This window comes from Micromys minutus (assembly GCF_963924665.1).
Source record: "Micromys minutus genome assembly, chromosome: 25".
NCBI lineage: Eukaryota > Metazoa > Chordata > Mammalia > Rodentia > Muridae > Micromys > Micromys minutus.
In genome coordinates, this window is record NC_137960.1 from 1,894,747 (window position 1) to 1,910,367 (window position 15,621).

The 15,621-nt window shown below is 44.9% G+C and overlaps 1 pseudogene across 1 annotated transcript; it reads right to left on the bottom strand.

The window, feature by feature from the left end:
• Nucleotides 1-9,154: 9,154 nt before the first annotated feature.
• Nucleotides 9,155-9,470, bottom strand: LOC308436733 (TSC22 domain family protein 1-like; annotated as a pseudogene). The gene has a single exon. The product of its transcript is annotated as a TSC22 domain family protein 1-like (transcript).
• Nucleotides 9,471-15,621: the final 6,151 nt, after the last annotated feature.

Consider the following 15,621-nt stretch of genomic DNA (forward strand, 5'->3'; position numbering starts at 1 on the left):
CTGCTACTGAGCAGTCAGTCTCCAGTCCCGAGGATCTGGTTCCTCCCAGGATGTTTCCCTGACATTAAATAAGCATCAGGAGGGGTGCGGCTAGCCATGGAGGTCAGCAGGGTAACAACAGTCATGAGAATGGTGGAGAAGGTTTGTCTGGTGGGTTGAGGCGGAACAGCTACATCGAGCTGTATCCATGAGGACAGGAGCGTCCTTCCAGGTGATTGATGTAGAAAACAAAGTTTTAAGGGGCTCTGAGACTTTTCTAAAACACCCCATTCTTAGAATGTGAGACTCCAAAGACACAGAAATGGCTGAAGTCAGATGCAGAGACTTTCTAGTCATCCCAAGGCTATGAGATCCTGCCTGTGCCTGACAAATAAAAACAATGGCCCAGAGTAATTCTCAGAAAAACCACAGAATATACCGACTGATAGACACCTGGCCTCTAGAAAGCCCTAGATAAGGTCCTGACACATGTCATAAATTAGCTCATGCTCCAATCACCCAATTCTGAGAAACAAAACAAGGACACAACCCCTCAAAGTTTTGAAATATATAAACAAGGTTCTGAAAATGTAAAAACAAAGTTTTAGTGGACAGATCAGGCTATGCTGAGCAAGTTGAGTTAAGACAAAACAAAAATGACTGCTTTAGGAACAGCTCCCCTACCCCTCCCTGTACTGAATTCCAAGGAGAATGCAAACTGTCAACAACCTTACTGCCAAAGTTTCTCCCCCTTTTCCTCCCCCGTCCTCTCCTCTTTCTAAAATTTATACTGCTGACCAATGGTAAAATAGTAGTTCACTCTCCTCACAAAAAAGTATTAAAGATGTGTACTTTTTGAGTTCGGGGTTGACTCTCCGTGTGAGGATGAGCAACCCCATGTACATGGAATAAAAACCTGTTGTTATTACAGCAGTCTGTTGTCTAATTGTGTTCTGTGGGTCGAGCTCCTGAGCTAAGACTCCACAGGGTCTAACAACATGACCTGGTTGTGTGCCCTTGGGTGCCTGCATGGTCTCCTCTTTGTTTTCTCTGTGATTCCTCAGGTGCTCCGTCCTTCTGACTGAAGGGTTCTCATCGGACATTGCAGGCAGGGACCCAGACAGGGTGATGTTGGACCTGTGGAAAGATACAAACAAATGCCCTTCCTGTAGTCAATAGGGAATCTGTCCCCTCCAATACCTGTCAAATGGGTTTGTATTGGTATATGTGGTGGTGGACTCCTGTAGATTGTTCTGAAGCTGTTTGTATTTTAATGTTAATTCCACTTCCCCAAGAAGGGCTGCCCAGTCACCTACTCAAGAGGTGACTATCTGAACCTTTCCATTTTAATTAGTAAAATAAAGGAAAGCCAGTGACTGGCAGGGGAGAGAGAGGTGGAGAGAAGGGAGGACTAAGAAGTCAGAGGACAAGAGGTTAGAGGACAAGAAGTGGTCGTGGTAAGATGGAGGTTCCCAAGGACGAGCTAGACCCAGGTGATATTGATTGGTGTTAAATACCTATGAACATTAAAGATTGTATAGGTCTAATATCTCATAAAGAAAGACAATTTGTTTTTTTTCTATTTGATGCAATGTTGTTGTGTAGAGGATTTGTGGATTGAGAGTTGAATATATAAACCTGTATGAAAAGCTATTGGGCTGTAGAGTTGTGTTTGTGGGATTTTGGGATACCGAAGCACCCCAGAACAGAGGAGGAGAACAGACGGTAGTAAACCACCAAGGGAAGGGAGTTGTGAGAATGGAGTGAGATCCAGGTGGTGACTACCAGGTGTGCACACTCCATATCAGGGCGGGGCCTAAGGAGTGAGACCTCAGGCCTGATAAACAGATAAACAATTCTTTGTTTTAATATTTACTACAACAAACTCCCGTGACAGACAAGGGGAGGTTTGTCTTTGGCATAGACGTTGAGTGTGAATATTGCAAGGTTTAATTCAGTATTTGGTTATAGGAAGCCTTGTGTTCAATTAATTTTTTTTGGGGTGTTTGATTTCTTCTTTCAATGACAACTTGGCCCTGAGGGTTCTGAGGAACACCAGTGGACAATTTTCCAAGTCTTGCAGAAATTTTATAATTGATGGCCCTTGAATGCCGGTCCAATATCAGTTTTGCTATGGAGAGGGACCCCATGATAGCAAAAGTGGAAATTGTAATTAATTACAGTTTTTTGGGATGAGTACCAATGTTAACAAATACAAATTTTTGTGTACCAAATGATGGGATATACGTGACATCCTTCTTGGAAGAGGGCATTAGCCTTAGGGCCTCTGGTTTTGGTGCCCGGTTGTATAGCAGGGGTGGGAATTAGGGAGGCACAGGAGGAGCAAGTTCTGAGGGTATGATTGAGCTATTTTATGGAGGTATTGGGGAATTGAGCTGAAGGCCTTTGAGGTTAACATGGGTCAGCTTATGGGAGTTCGTTAGCGGTCTTACTTTCAGGTTAACATGGGTCAGCGGATGGGAGTTCTTTAGCAGTCTTACTGGCTGATGTGTTGCCATCAGAGAGGAGTCTGATGAGGGATGAGTGTGACCGCACATGGCTGATTAAAAATGGATATGTTCTAGTTTAAAGTATTTTTGAAATCTTAATGAATAATAGGGAAAGATGGTTCCCACCAAGTCTGACATAGGAGCAGGCTAGCCACGGGAGGAAGTTGACTCTGAATATAGATTAGATGGTTCTTTCAACCAGGATGATGGAATACAGTTCTTTAAAGTGGGGAGATTTATCTGTAAGAGGGAAAACTGTGACTCAGAGCCGGTGTGTCTTTGGTATGCTGTGTAGACAGCATCCTGTGGTTCTCCATCAGTAAAAGCTCTGGGGCCCATGGGATAGAGACCAAGAGGAAGACAACTAAAGACTGGTGTTGTGGCAGAAATTCATTTTGTGAATAACGGTTGTTTGTTTGTCCTGGAAAGCCAATGAGGCTATTAGGAAAAGAGGTGTGGTTTCTCAGGAGTCATTGGATGTCAGGAGGCGGGGGAGGGTAAAACACCTACATCAGGTTCTTTACCTTTAATTTTTAAGGTACACTCTCTTAATAGTTGAGGTCCTCCCACTATTAGCACATGGAGCTGTTCTAGGTTCCCCTGAGACTGAGACTCCACCCACTGTGGGGAAGAACTGAATGTAAGGACCTGGATTACGTGCTGAGGATCAGAACAAGCCAGGTGCTTCTATACTGTGATTTTTATTACAACAAAGGGTCTCTCTGCCTCTGGCATCAGGAAGAGAGGAGAGAAGGGATCCTTGTCACCCTGTAATAAATCAAATAGAGGCTGTTATTTCCTGGTTGTATGTGAGCCAAGACCTACAGCAATTAACATTGCCTAAGAAGCTTTGAAGGGTATTTAGAGTTAGTGGGTTGGGAAGTCACCGACAATCTAGCTTCCAGACTGAGGATACACTAATTTCTTTCCCTAAAAATGTGATGGGAGGAACAAGTTGAATCTTTTTTAAAGATTTATTTTATTTTAAGTATATGAGTACACTGTAGCTCTCTTCAGAGACACCAGAGTAGAGTATTGGATCCTGTTAAATATGTTTTTTACCCACCATGTTGTTTCTGGGAATTGAACTCAGGACCTCTGGAAGAGCAGTTAGTGCTCTTAACTAATAAGACATCTTTCCAAGCAATAGAAATTGAATCTTAACTTTGAATAATATAAGTCTTCTTTCTGTAAGGGCTTTTATGGCTTGGTGTTTAAGATTCTCTGAGGTTAGTTATTGGTCTTGCCTTTTATCTAGTCATATTAACAGGTCATCCATGTAATGAAATATATGAAGGCCTTAGTTAAAAGGGGGTTTTAATTCACAAGTACAGCTTCTTAACAAATGGTGGAACTATTATCCAGGCCTCCTGGGAGTGCCCTTCACTCAAACCTACCAGCTGGTCCTGGGGTATTGACTTTAGGTGCTGAGAAGGCAAAGTTCTTGCAATCTTGTTCATGGGGTAGCATTGAAAAGAAGCATCTTTAGTGACTAATATCGGATTATTTACAGCTATGGTAGAGGCAAGTGGGAGACTACATTGAGGTGAGCCCCAAATTTTCATGGTTTTATGAATTGCTCTTAGATCCTCAGGAGCCTCCAGGTCCCAGACTTCTTTTTCAATTTAAGAAACCTGGATATTCCAGGGGCTCCTAGAGGGATGAATGATCCCCCATGTCTGACTGGTGTTTAACTAATGGTTGTGAAATTGTTCAATTTCTTTTCATTTTAAAGGCCATTGTTCAGTCAGGATTCTCCTGTCATTTCTTCTACTCAGGGAGTAAGGAATTCAACAGTGGCCGTTAGAATTTGGGATGCTTTTGATATATATGTTTGGTAGTCTTCTATTTGGAGACATTCTCTTTCCTCTCCACTAGCAAGGACTACATTTAGATCCTCTAAGATATCTCGGCTGAGCAAATTTGTGGCCCATTGTCCACCACAGGTCCAATGGTCCCATTTGGTCCATCCAGGTCCAACCATTTCTAAGTCTTGAGTAATAGAGGCTCAGGAGAGACCATCAGGTGAGGCCCTGATAGGATTTGCAGTTGAAGGGACTGAGGTAGCAGAATAAACTCCATTTTGTTCTTAGGGCTCCATTCGAAGTTAACTTGTCCTGAGAGAGCCATGGCTGCCACCCTTCAGGTCTGAGAAAATCATGAAATGTCCCTGGCAGTAGTAAAAATAGACACAGCAGCTGCAGCTGGCTGATAACAGCAGAGTGGGCTAAGAAATCATAAGTCTTTCCCAGGACAAGATGCTCCTTTTTGATGTGTGCTCCCGCCTTGTGGTTTAACCAGGTGCTGTTACCATTAGCTTAAAGACCAACATGCCTTTACCTCTCCTGCAATGCCAAGGCTTGGGAACCTTGCAGCTTTTTCACATTTTTGTGAAGCAGGACTAGTGAAGGACTTCCCCAGCTTGCCTTGGCAAAGCTCACCAGTCATCTTCCTGCGTGTTCTGCGTGTCCACTGTTAGGACAGCATGCTGTGTGCAGGAAAAGAAGGGCAGGTTTGGCTGGTGCCTGGCTTTGCCACATTTGAAGCAAACTCCACATGGAGGTTCTTTGAAGCCCATCATCCTCTCTGAAGTAGAACAGGGGTGTGGCCAGGTCAGTCATGTCTCACTGTTATGGAAAGCCTCGTGTTAATGAAACGTTTTGAATGCCATATCCTGTAGATCTCTGGATTTTCAAAACCACCCATCTGTCTGTAGTATATCAGAATAGGCAAAGTTTGCTTGTGTCTAGCCATCTACTATCTCTTCAACTTTGGAAACCTCCACAAGAGGCTAAAGAAAACCTCTTTCTGTAATTAACACAACTAGTATCTAACAGGTCCATAGATTGACTGACCGTCTACCAACCTGCATTTATTTCTATTTATTTATTTATTTATTATCTTGCACTGTTTGCCACAGTTTCTTTCAAGCACTAGAACTTTGCGATACATTTTAAAATGAGTTCCACAGATACAATAGCTTTTTAAAAAAGGTTTTCAGACTTTGTTTAATGGTATTTGACATTGACCTGGAGTTAGTAACAACATACTGTGCAGCTCCCTTTAGCCTTGGATCACCGACACTGGTTAACATTGGGTTTTTGATGGATGAAGGTTTAATGAAGGGCCCCCTCAAACCCAACAGCCCCCTCCTGCTCAGGGACACAGTTTTCATCTATAACACATTAATTACACACAAACAGGTCCTAGAAATGGCCCAGGAGACCCAAAGGACCAATACAAGTGGACATGTAGCAGCATACAGTGCACAGGGCAGAGGCACGGGACCTTAGGCAGAGGAGTGTGTCCTAAGGTTGTCTTTGAAGCCCAGGGCTCTCGGTGCTATGGTCTACTTGAGTCCCTCAGCACCACTTTGTCTCTGCAGCACAGCTGCCTGGATGGAAAGGAGGCCAGAACAGTCATCCGTCTGGACAACATGCAGTCAAGAAAATCATATAAAAATGCAAGAAGTTTACAAAAATAAAGAATAATTACAGTAGGGAAGATGGCAACTCAGGGAGAGAGGCAGGGTCTTAGCTCTGGTTTGGTGACAGCGTCCTCCAGCAGATGCAGCTACAGACAGCCCACAAAACATGTGCTTGGGGTGAGCCTGCCCCACAGGAAGCTTCTGCAGGCCTTCAAGCCACAGAGCTCCATCTGTGTCCAACTGTGTGGCACCCAATGGGGAAGAGCCAGTTACAGGGGTTTTATTGCCAACCTGAAGGGAACCTTCCCTGTGCTCCCTGTGATCCCTGAGTTGAGGTCACCAGATGGTGTTGATCTTCTGACTGGGATGCTACGTTATAGCTCAGTTGTAGGTGCCCATCCACAATGACCAGAGCCATGTTTTCTGCACGTTCTGTGGCCTTGCCAAGACAATCCCTGAGTGGCCTCCATGTGTAAGCTCAGTTCAAAGTGGTTGCTCTGCAGCGCCTTCTCACTCTGAGTCCCAGCATTGAGGTATTCAGTGTAGCTCTGCCCACCAAAGGCCAGTGTTTCTAGGTCCCCCACTGACTTTTCAACTAGCCCCTTCTCTCTGTGCAGCACAGAGAAGCCCTCAGGTCACAGGCATTCATAAGTGGTTTCCCTCGGGACACATGAGCTCCCATTAAGACAGGGGTTGCCCAAGGTCTGGGGACAAGGGTGGTCTGCAGAAGGTGAGACATCTACTGCCCACAACACATGCTCCAAGTCAGCAGTTGATGGCCGCTTAGGGAGTCAGAGAAGCCATTATGTCAGCTAGGAAGGGCCCAGGACTGTCTGACAGAAGGTACCACTGCGTCCCAGGGACACTCACACTTGACCCCACCTCTGGAAAGCACACGGCAGGGGCTGCTCCATGGCAGGGATTTGGCTGGCAGGGGCTCTTTTTATCTGCACAAGTTGTGCCAAAGGAGTTAGTTGGGCACAGACAGAGGAACATGCCAGCCTCCCAAGCCTGGAATAGGGCCCTACCATGGCAGGAATTAGGTAAGTACGGATGGTCTCCACATTCTCCCACACCAGAGCTTTGAACCACAGCCCTCTGCCGGTTGCTAAGCTCAGGCTGCTGGTTGTTGATGTCCAGCATAGGAATGTATCCTTCAGGCCGATGACCACAGAGGTCCGATCAAACACCCTGAACTGCACATGCCCATCCAACAGAGTCAGAGCCAGGAAGTCTGCCACGTGCATTGCCATTGTAGAGTAGCAGTCCCTCTGTCTCCAACACCTGGAATCTAGGTACAATACCTTAAACAAGAGTTGAAGCATGTATACAGTATGTTGTAGCAAAATATAAGCTTACGTTTCTCTCAATATCCAAAAATCTAAACTAATGTAAAACATAGAGACTATAACTAGATATTATGTCTAAAGGTAGATTCAACATCTACCCATTTATCTTATTACTTTTTAGTCCTGACATGGAAACTTCCAGTTTATTTGAAAGTCAGTTATGGCAAATGATGGTTGGTTTGGAGCACACACGTGAAAGAGTGTTTCCCTGAAGGAGACACAGGGGAAGCATGTCATGCTAAAGCACACAAGTGAAAGAATGTTTTCCTGCAGCAGACACAGGTGAAAGGATGCTGTGCTATAGCAGACACATGGAAGGACCTGTGATGAATAGAATGAATGTGACCCCACAGACAGGCGGGATGAGCACTGAGCTTCCGTCTGGTTTCCTCAGCCCTGCTGTTCCTCAAGAATGACAGGAGTGTATTGTTTTTTTTTTTTTTTTCTTACATCATTGTGTTGTTGAGATCCACTTGTGGTGATGCTGCCATTGAGAGAAACTCTCCAAGACCTGCTTGTAAGGTTCCTGCAGCTTCTTGGTTGGTGGGCCTTGCAGTTTCTTCGGGATTGATCTACAGTTGCTGTTTGGGGCATGGTGTCTGTCTGCCGAGAGGACTGGATTGTAGCTGCTGGTTCCTGTGTGGGGTCTGCCGGCCGAGAACATTGTAGTGCAGCTGTTGATTTGTATTTCGTGTTTGCTTTAGGACTGAACTCCTGACAAGAAGACTGGGCTCGTCACCAAAGAACTATGATGAAACAGGTCTGCTTCCCCCCATATCCTAATAACTTTTCTCTTTCACCACCTCTTCTGGGTGGTGGACAAAAGGAGAGGCTGGATACATATTTAATGTTCATTATTATTAAACATTTATTAAGTAGGTTGGATAATTTATGTTTGTATTGCTTGCTTTTTCTTTTCATCCCTTCTCAAGCTTCAACCCTAACATCAGAGAGTAGAGAAAGGCAGAAGAAAGAAAATGAGAGAAAGAAATTCCTGAATCCAGTCTCCTTTCCTTTGTTTGCTCTCTGACCAGGACCTTTAAGGACTTGTGACAAACCACACTTTCACAACAACGAACATTCATCACCCACTCGATAACCAAATACCTATCGCCCCAAACCTTGGGAGTGAGGACTTAGTGTTCTTTATTTTACATTTGATATGCTTTCTTGGAAGGTGACAAGCAGAGCACATAAACACAGGGAGAGTGGGACATGCGCAGAATGACCTGTGAAACCTAAATAATAGTTACCTTCCTCTAGTGTACAAATTCGCTACACTACATACACAAATATACAACAAGTGAAACAACCTTCATATAGGACAGCCTAGGTCCCAGCTACCTGCCACCCTTGTGTCTCTAACAGTTTTGTGTCTTCTGGTGTTTCTGAAAAGAGGGACAGTACTGTCATGTTCTGTAAGCTTTGGTGACAGTTGTCGGTTTTGTAAAAGGACTGCACCCCCCCTGCAGTCTTGTTTCTGGCCTCTCAAGTTCTCTGAAGGGAAGGAGAGGAGACCACGAGATCCAGGAGCGCCCACTTTCCGAGCCCCAGAGCTCTTGGAAGCAGGGTGGGAGGCTGGGGAGGGTCGAAAAGGCACACAGCACCTCAGCGTCAATTAAACCATTCCTCAGACATCTGCCACGTGGCACAGAGTACATCCACGCCCACTCTGATGAAACCTGAAATTCACTCAACTAGTATATTTCTTCACGCCAAAAGCATTATGAGTGCTTAACACTGGGGAGAAATCGAGAACAGCGTGTGTGAGTCTCAGGACTCTCGCAGAAAGCAATGAAATGGGTGACTGTGGAGGCGGCGTCTCACTAACACATCTCTTCGTCTGTCCAGGTCAGACAGCAGCAGCCAGTTCTGTTGGGCACAGCAGGCTATGTGGTTGATCCTGAGCCCTGGGATGCTGGCTGTTCGGGGGGTGGGGGGAGGAAGGCTGTGTGGTCCCCTGTGGCTGTGTGGTGGCCGGAGGGGAGCCAGTCTGCAGCTGTCCTGAAACTGGGCGAGCTGCTCTGGACTGGCCAGTGTCTTCAGCAGATTGTTCTCCTGCTCCAGCGGGGAGTTTTTCTCTGTTAGTTCTTTGATCTGCTCCCTCAGCACCTCCACTTCCTCTCTAACTGCGTACATCCACTGGCTTTTCACCAGATCCATAGCTTGCTCTATTTTGGTGTCGATGGCTACCATGCTTGCACCAGAGCTATTGTCAAGTCTCACGGAAGCGTTTTTAGTTCCCAGCAAAGACAAGAAAGAAATTGAGAAATGTCCCAGTTGGTAAAATCCTAGATGCATCTGTGCAAACACAAATATTTACAAGTAATATGCATATCTGGATTTACACGTGCATGGAATACACAGTGTGCACAGATCAGTTACACAGCTGATTCTCTTCTATGTGTGAGAAGGAAAGGTATCAAACTCTATAAGTCTGTTTGTGCTATATACCCAAGCTGCACTGTGAATCCACCCACGCCATATGCAAGGGTGGCCGGAGAAGCCATGTGGACTTCGTAGCCAATAAGATTTACTGGTTATGAGTAGCTGACATCCTGGCTGGAAACATTCGTGTCTCAGCCAGTCTCAGAGCCGTATGCTGTAGAGGGACAAGAATTCATGCTTTGTCTGGTTCTTCTTTTCTTTCTTCTTTTGTGCATGAGGTCTCCCCTGGTCAAATGTAAGGTTTACTAACTTTGAAGGAATTAATAGCTTTTCTTCACTTGTTGAAACAAAGGCAAAGCATCTCCCTGAACTCGACACATTTCCTGCCTTCCACTCTGAGGTTCTCACGTATGTCTGTTGGTCTGTCCAGCAGTCCTTTCTCACTCCAGTGTTTTTCAGCAGCTCTGTTATCTGACTCCAGACCTGAAACCAGACTTCAGACAAGGTAGATTCCAGGAGGGAAGGAAGAACGTGTAGTCCATGCGGAGGAGCCCTACACTTCTGTGCACACGTGTAAGGAGCTTGATGAGTTTGCTAATTCATTAAGCAGAAGTCTGGGGAGTGAGTGGGAATGGACTTTGTGGGTGTGGGATATTTGAAAGAACATAAAACTGGGGCAGACTGTGTTTTGGGTTATGGTGCAGCTGCATGGATATCGTAGCTTTCCTGTGGAAGATATTACATTTTAAAGGTGTCAAGACTATGTTTGAAACATGGCTGAAATATTTATCAAGAGATGGTCTACTGAGAAGGAGTTGAAGATGCCTAATATCCCCTGGCTTTCTGTTGATGGAGGGATTTTAAGGCTCAGAGAAATTGCAATGGTAGAGTGGTTATCTGTGTAAAACCTAATTCTTTGCCATAGGAAGGCTCATAGGACATGCCCTTCACTGGTCCTATAAGACACAAAATATAAGAAGGGCACCAGCACAGGAAGAGCTTTGTCATTGTCCTTTCCTTTGTGTCAGACCTGAGGGATGGAGATGCTGCTGAACTGGATGAGTTAAATGCGGTGGGTTTAGTTGTTAACAGGGGCCAGGTTGCAGTGGACAGTTGCTAAAGGCAGGAAGAGCGTAACAACCATAATGGGACGTAGACAAAGCAATGTCCACACTGGACAACCCTCCTCACTAATGTTCATTACAGGCAAAGTGAAGTTCATGTGGTTTGAATTGTATGGAAGTTTGTTTGGTTTGCCAAGCAGTTGTGGTGTTTCTGTGCATGAAATACATAAGAAAATGTTTTAGCCAGAGTTTATTGCTATAAAGAAACATCACAAACACACGGAAACCCTATAAAAGAAAGCATTTAATCAGAGCTTGCTGTCGGTGTCAGAGGTCAGTCTGTTCTCATTATGGTGGGAATCATGGCTTCATGCAGGCAGCTATGGGGCTGGGGACAGAGCTGAGGTTTCTACATATGGATCCACAGGCAGCAGGAAGATAGAAAGAAAAAGAAAGAAAGAAAGAAAGAAAGAAAGATAGATAGATAGATAGATAGATAGATAGATAGATAGATAGATATTGGCCTTTTGAAAACCATAGCCTCTTCTCTGACTCATGTCCTCAAACAAGGTCACATTACTCTAACAAGGCCATAGAACCTCATTTTTTGTCAAGTAGTGCTATTTCTTGATGATGCAGATTTCAATATATGAATCTATGGGGCCATTCATATTCAGACCCCAGCATCCCACATCCAGGCCCCATAGGCTTGTACCAATATCGTAAGGCAAAAATGCATCCAGAACTTTAAAAGTCCCCATAGTCTAACAGTCTATAACAATCTTAACACATTATAAAATGTGAAGTTCTGAGTATCTTCTAAATTCATGCAATCCCTAAGCTGTAACCCCTGTAAAATCAAAATTAAAAAGCAGATAGACCACATTTATCCCCGATACCCTGGCATAGGACTCACTGTTTCAAAACGAACGAAAGGAACCATAGTGAGGGAATACTGAACCAAAGCAAGACCAGAGGTCAGCTGGGCAAACTCCAAACTCTGCATCTCTGTGTCTGATGTTAAAGCTCTCTCCAGATCTCTAACTCCTGTCAGTTCTGTTGACAGCAACACACTTGTACTGACTGGTTTTGTGTCAACTTGACTCAATGTCGAGTTATCACAGAGAAAGGGGACTCAGTTGAGGAAATGCCTTCATGAAATCCAGCTGTAAGGCATTTTCTCAACTAGTGATCAAAAGGGGGGGTGGGGTGAGGGAGGGCCCAGCCCATTGTGGGTGGAGTCATCCCTGGGCTGGTAGACATGGGTTCTATAAGATAGCAGGCTGAGCAAGCCAGGGGAAGCAAGTCAGTAATATCTCTCCATGGCCGCTGCATCAGCTCCTGATTCCTGACCTGCTTGAGTTCTAGTCCTGACTTCCTTTGGTGATGAACATCGATATGGAAGTGTAAGCTGAACAAACCCTTTCCTCCCCAACTTGCTTCTTGATCATAATGTTTGTGCTGGAAGAGAAACCCTGAATAACAGAACACTTTTCTCTCTTGGCCTCTCCGTTTCTCTCCTCTTAGCACCTGCCTTTGAGAGGTTCCCCTGACTGTGGTGTCCCGTGACTGTGGTGTCCCATGCCTGTGGTGTCCCCAGTATTTGAGGTCTCAGTGAAATCCAGGCTTCATTTTCATAGCTTCACGCTGAGGCCTCTCTAGGCCTCAATGCCTTACACCCCACCTCATGCCTGCCCTCAGTGGCAATTCTTAGCCTCAGAGGGAGATTCCATAATCTCTTGCTAGTATTTTTGGCTCTGAAGACACCAGAACCATGTGGCTGAAGTTGCAGCTTTGGCCCTCGTTCAAATATGTTTTCAACAGCCTGCTGTTTTTGATAGTTTCCTTCATTGCTTAAAATGCATTTCCTTTCATGAGTTGGAAGCTAAGCAGTTTGTGCTGTTGTCCAGAGGTATGCACTCCCTTTCTGTTGATTATCAGGGATCTTTATTAAATTTTCTCTCCGTGAGCCCTGGACTCAGCTCCATTACATTTTACGGTGCCTCTTTTCCCCTCAAACTGTACATGTTGTGCTTTCCTTGATTAGCTGCTCCTTTTCATTGTAGATCTGCGTAAGAGTGACCAGTAATAACCCCAGGACAGAGTCAGGATGAGGCTGTCTTCAAATCTCCTCTGCCAATACCACACACCCAAAATTCTTCAATTTATTAACCTCTGACAGATTTTTCAGACAGAGGCAAATGCAGCCACATTTTTTTTGCCAAAGCATCACAAAATTGTCTGTGTACTAACAGTTATCCCCTCTGACACTACTTCAGCTTGCCCTCCCCCAAGTCTGAATCGTCCTCAGCACTGTCTTGCACGCTCCTACAGCTGCTCCATTATGTCTGCCTGAAAGCACTTAGTTACATTCCAAATCCGACCTGATTTCCACCTACAAGCAGGACTGTCAGCTGGTGACAGCCTTGCCATGCTCCTTGGTACCAAACTTCATCTTAGTCAGTGTCCCACTGCTGTTAGACAAAACATGATCATGGCCACACTATGAAATAAAGCATTTAATTGGAACGTGCTTACACCGTGAGACGTTTGTTTCATTACTATAATGGTGGGCAGCACGGTGGCACACGGGCTTACATGGTGATGGAGAAGTAGGTGAGAGATCTACACCTGGGTCCGCAGGCAGCGGGGGGGGGGGGGAGAGACCTGGGGGGGGAGAGGGAGGGAGGGAGGGAGAGAGGAGGCTCTGCAGCTCTCTTGCACTTTTTGAGCCTTAATTCCCACCCAGTGACAGACTTTCTCTTGCAAGGCCACATTCCCTAATTGCCCCCAAGTACTTCCACTCCCTGAAGACCAAATATTCTAGTTTATGAGCTTATGGAACTGAATATTGAATATGTTTTCCCTTCCCTTTTTTGTTTTCTTTTTTATGTGTTTCTCTAGTGTGCTTTATCTTGTGCACCTGGCCCTTTAAAGGTACCCAGTCAGCTGGCCCTTTAGAATTCTTAGCGGTTAGAACTGGTTGACACCTGACCTTAAATGCTGTTGCCTCTTGTATTTCTTAGAACAGCATTGTTTATTTAAATGTCAACTGAGGATAGAGCATTTGTCACAATTTGGAGCCTCTGGTATTGAGAAAAATGAGAGAAGAAAGTGTTTAAGCAGACTGTTGGGGAACTGAGAGAGAAAAGGTTGGGAGAAACATTTGAAGGCTGGAAACTGGGAAGAATGGTTGGGAGAGAAATTAAATTGAGATTCTATCAATCTGTCTGTCTCTCTGTCTCTCTGTCTGTCTATCTATCTCCTTTCTTTTTTCCTATTGCATCATAGGAGGTGAAATCAGGAGGATGTAGGGTGAGAAAATAGAGCCAACCAAGTACTAATGACCAGAAATAAAAACAACAAAGTAAGAAAGACCAGCTACAGGTCTCTCTGTGTAGCCCTGGCTCCCTGGAACTCATTCCATACATTAGGCTGGTCTTGAACACAGAGATCTGCCTGCCTCTGGGTATGCACAAGTATAGGGAGCTGTTCCCCAACCACGCCCGCTAAGATGGCACCTACATCCGGCTCGCACTGTGGTAAACAAATGTACTGTGCATGTGCAGTACTGCTCTTGGCGCCAGGCGGCGCTATGCTAATTTGGTGTTCCCTGCTCCGCCAATACTTGAGGGACAAATCTTTCTTTCCCCCATTAGAGAAAGATAAATAGAGAGCACTCAGGGTTCCCCACAGTCAGCATCAAGGTGTTCCTGAATAAAGGCTGTTGAGAGGAATCCAGAGTGTCCTTTCTTCCTTGCCAGTCAAGTAGGGTGCGAAACACAACCAAGGCCTGGCAAAAACTCTTAAAGAAATCATCACAGAAGCCAGCTGAATTTTTGTTTGATCATGTAAGTGGAAAAATGGTCAACAATGAGATGAAGGCTGCATAATTGCGGTAAAAGAACATCTCGGCCCGTGAATCAGTTTCTAGACTTGAGCAGTTTACAGACCCAGATCCCTGAATGAACAAATAGCCAGGTTCCCCTGAGTAAGTACCTTATAAAATACCTAAAATATTTACTGCTAACCTTTCTCCAGTCCTATTCTAGTTTGACCTAAAGGATTTCTCCAGGGTATCCATATGCTGTGGGAAAGAAATAATCAGAATTTCCAAGGTCTACTGGATACTGGTGCAAATTAATGGGGATTGTTTGAGATCCTAAGAAACATTATGGCCCTTCCGTTAAAGCAGGCTCTTAAGTAAGGGCTTGTGATTAATGATGTTTTGGCAGAAGTCTGATTCACATTAGGTCCAGTGAGTTCCTGAACTCATCAGAGGTTCTTTTCCAGTCCCAAAATGTAGAAATGGGACAGATAGAGGTTAGCAGAATTCTCACATTGGTTCTGTGGCCCGTGGAGTGAAGATGTAATCAGAACCAGTTTGGACTCTGGTAACACATATGTGCTTCAGAGGGTGGGAAATAAAACCAAACAAACATTCAAGATCCTTCTAAATCAGTGAAATTTAGGAATGCAGAGGTATGGGGCATACAGAGATGTCCCATCCAAGATGAAGGAGAAGTTACTGACCTGGCTCCTCCTACAAACAAGAACGGAACACGGTGCTTAGTTTACTATGTGACCTGTGCTGTCTGCAGTGAGTTTATCTGATGTATGAAGTCATAACGTAGGACACACACAGCACTAACCAATCATTACATAGAAAAGATATATATAAGGCCTGCGCAGGTCCTATAGACACAAGGAAGTAACATGAAGACTTTGTCCAAATGTCTACAGTGTCTACTCCTGTTACAGTGTCATCTGCAGACAAGCATGCACCTACAGCCTCATGAGGTGTGCCTTATTTTGGAAGACTAAGGAAGAAGAGACTGGGCCTGTCCTGCTGATGGTCCTGTGTGTCCTGCAGGCAGCACCAGAAGAGGACAGCTCTGCATTCC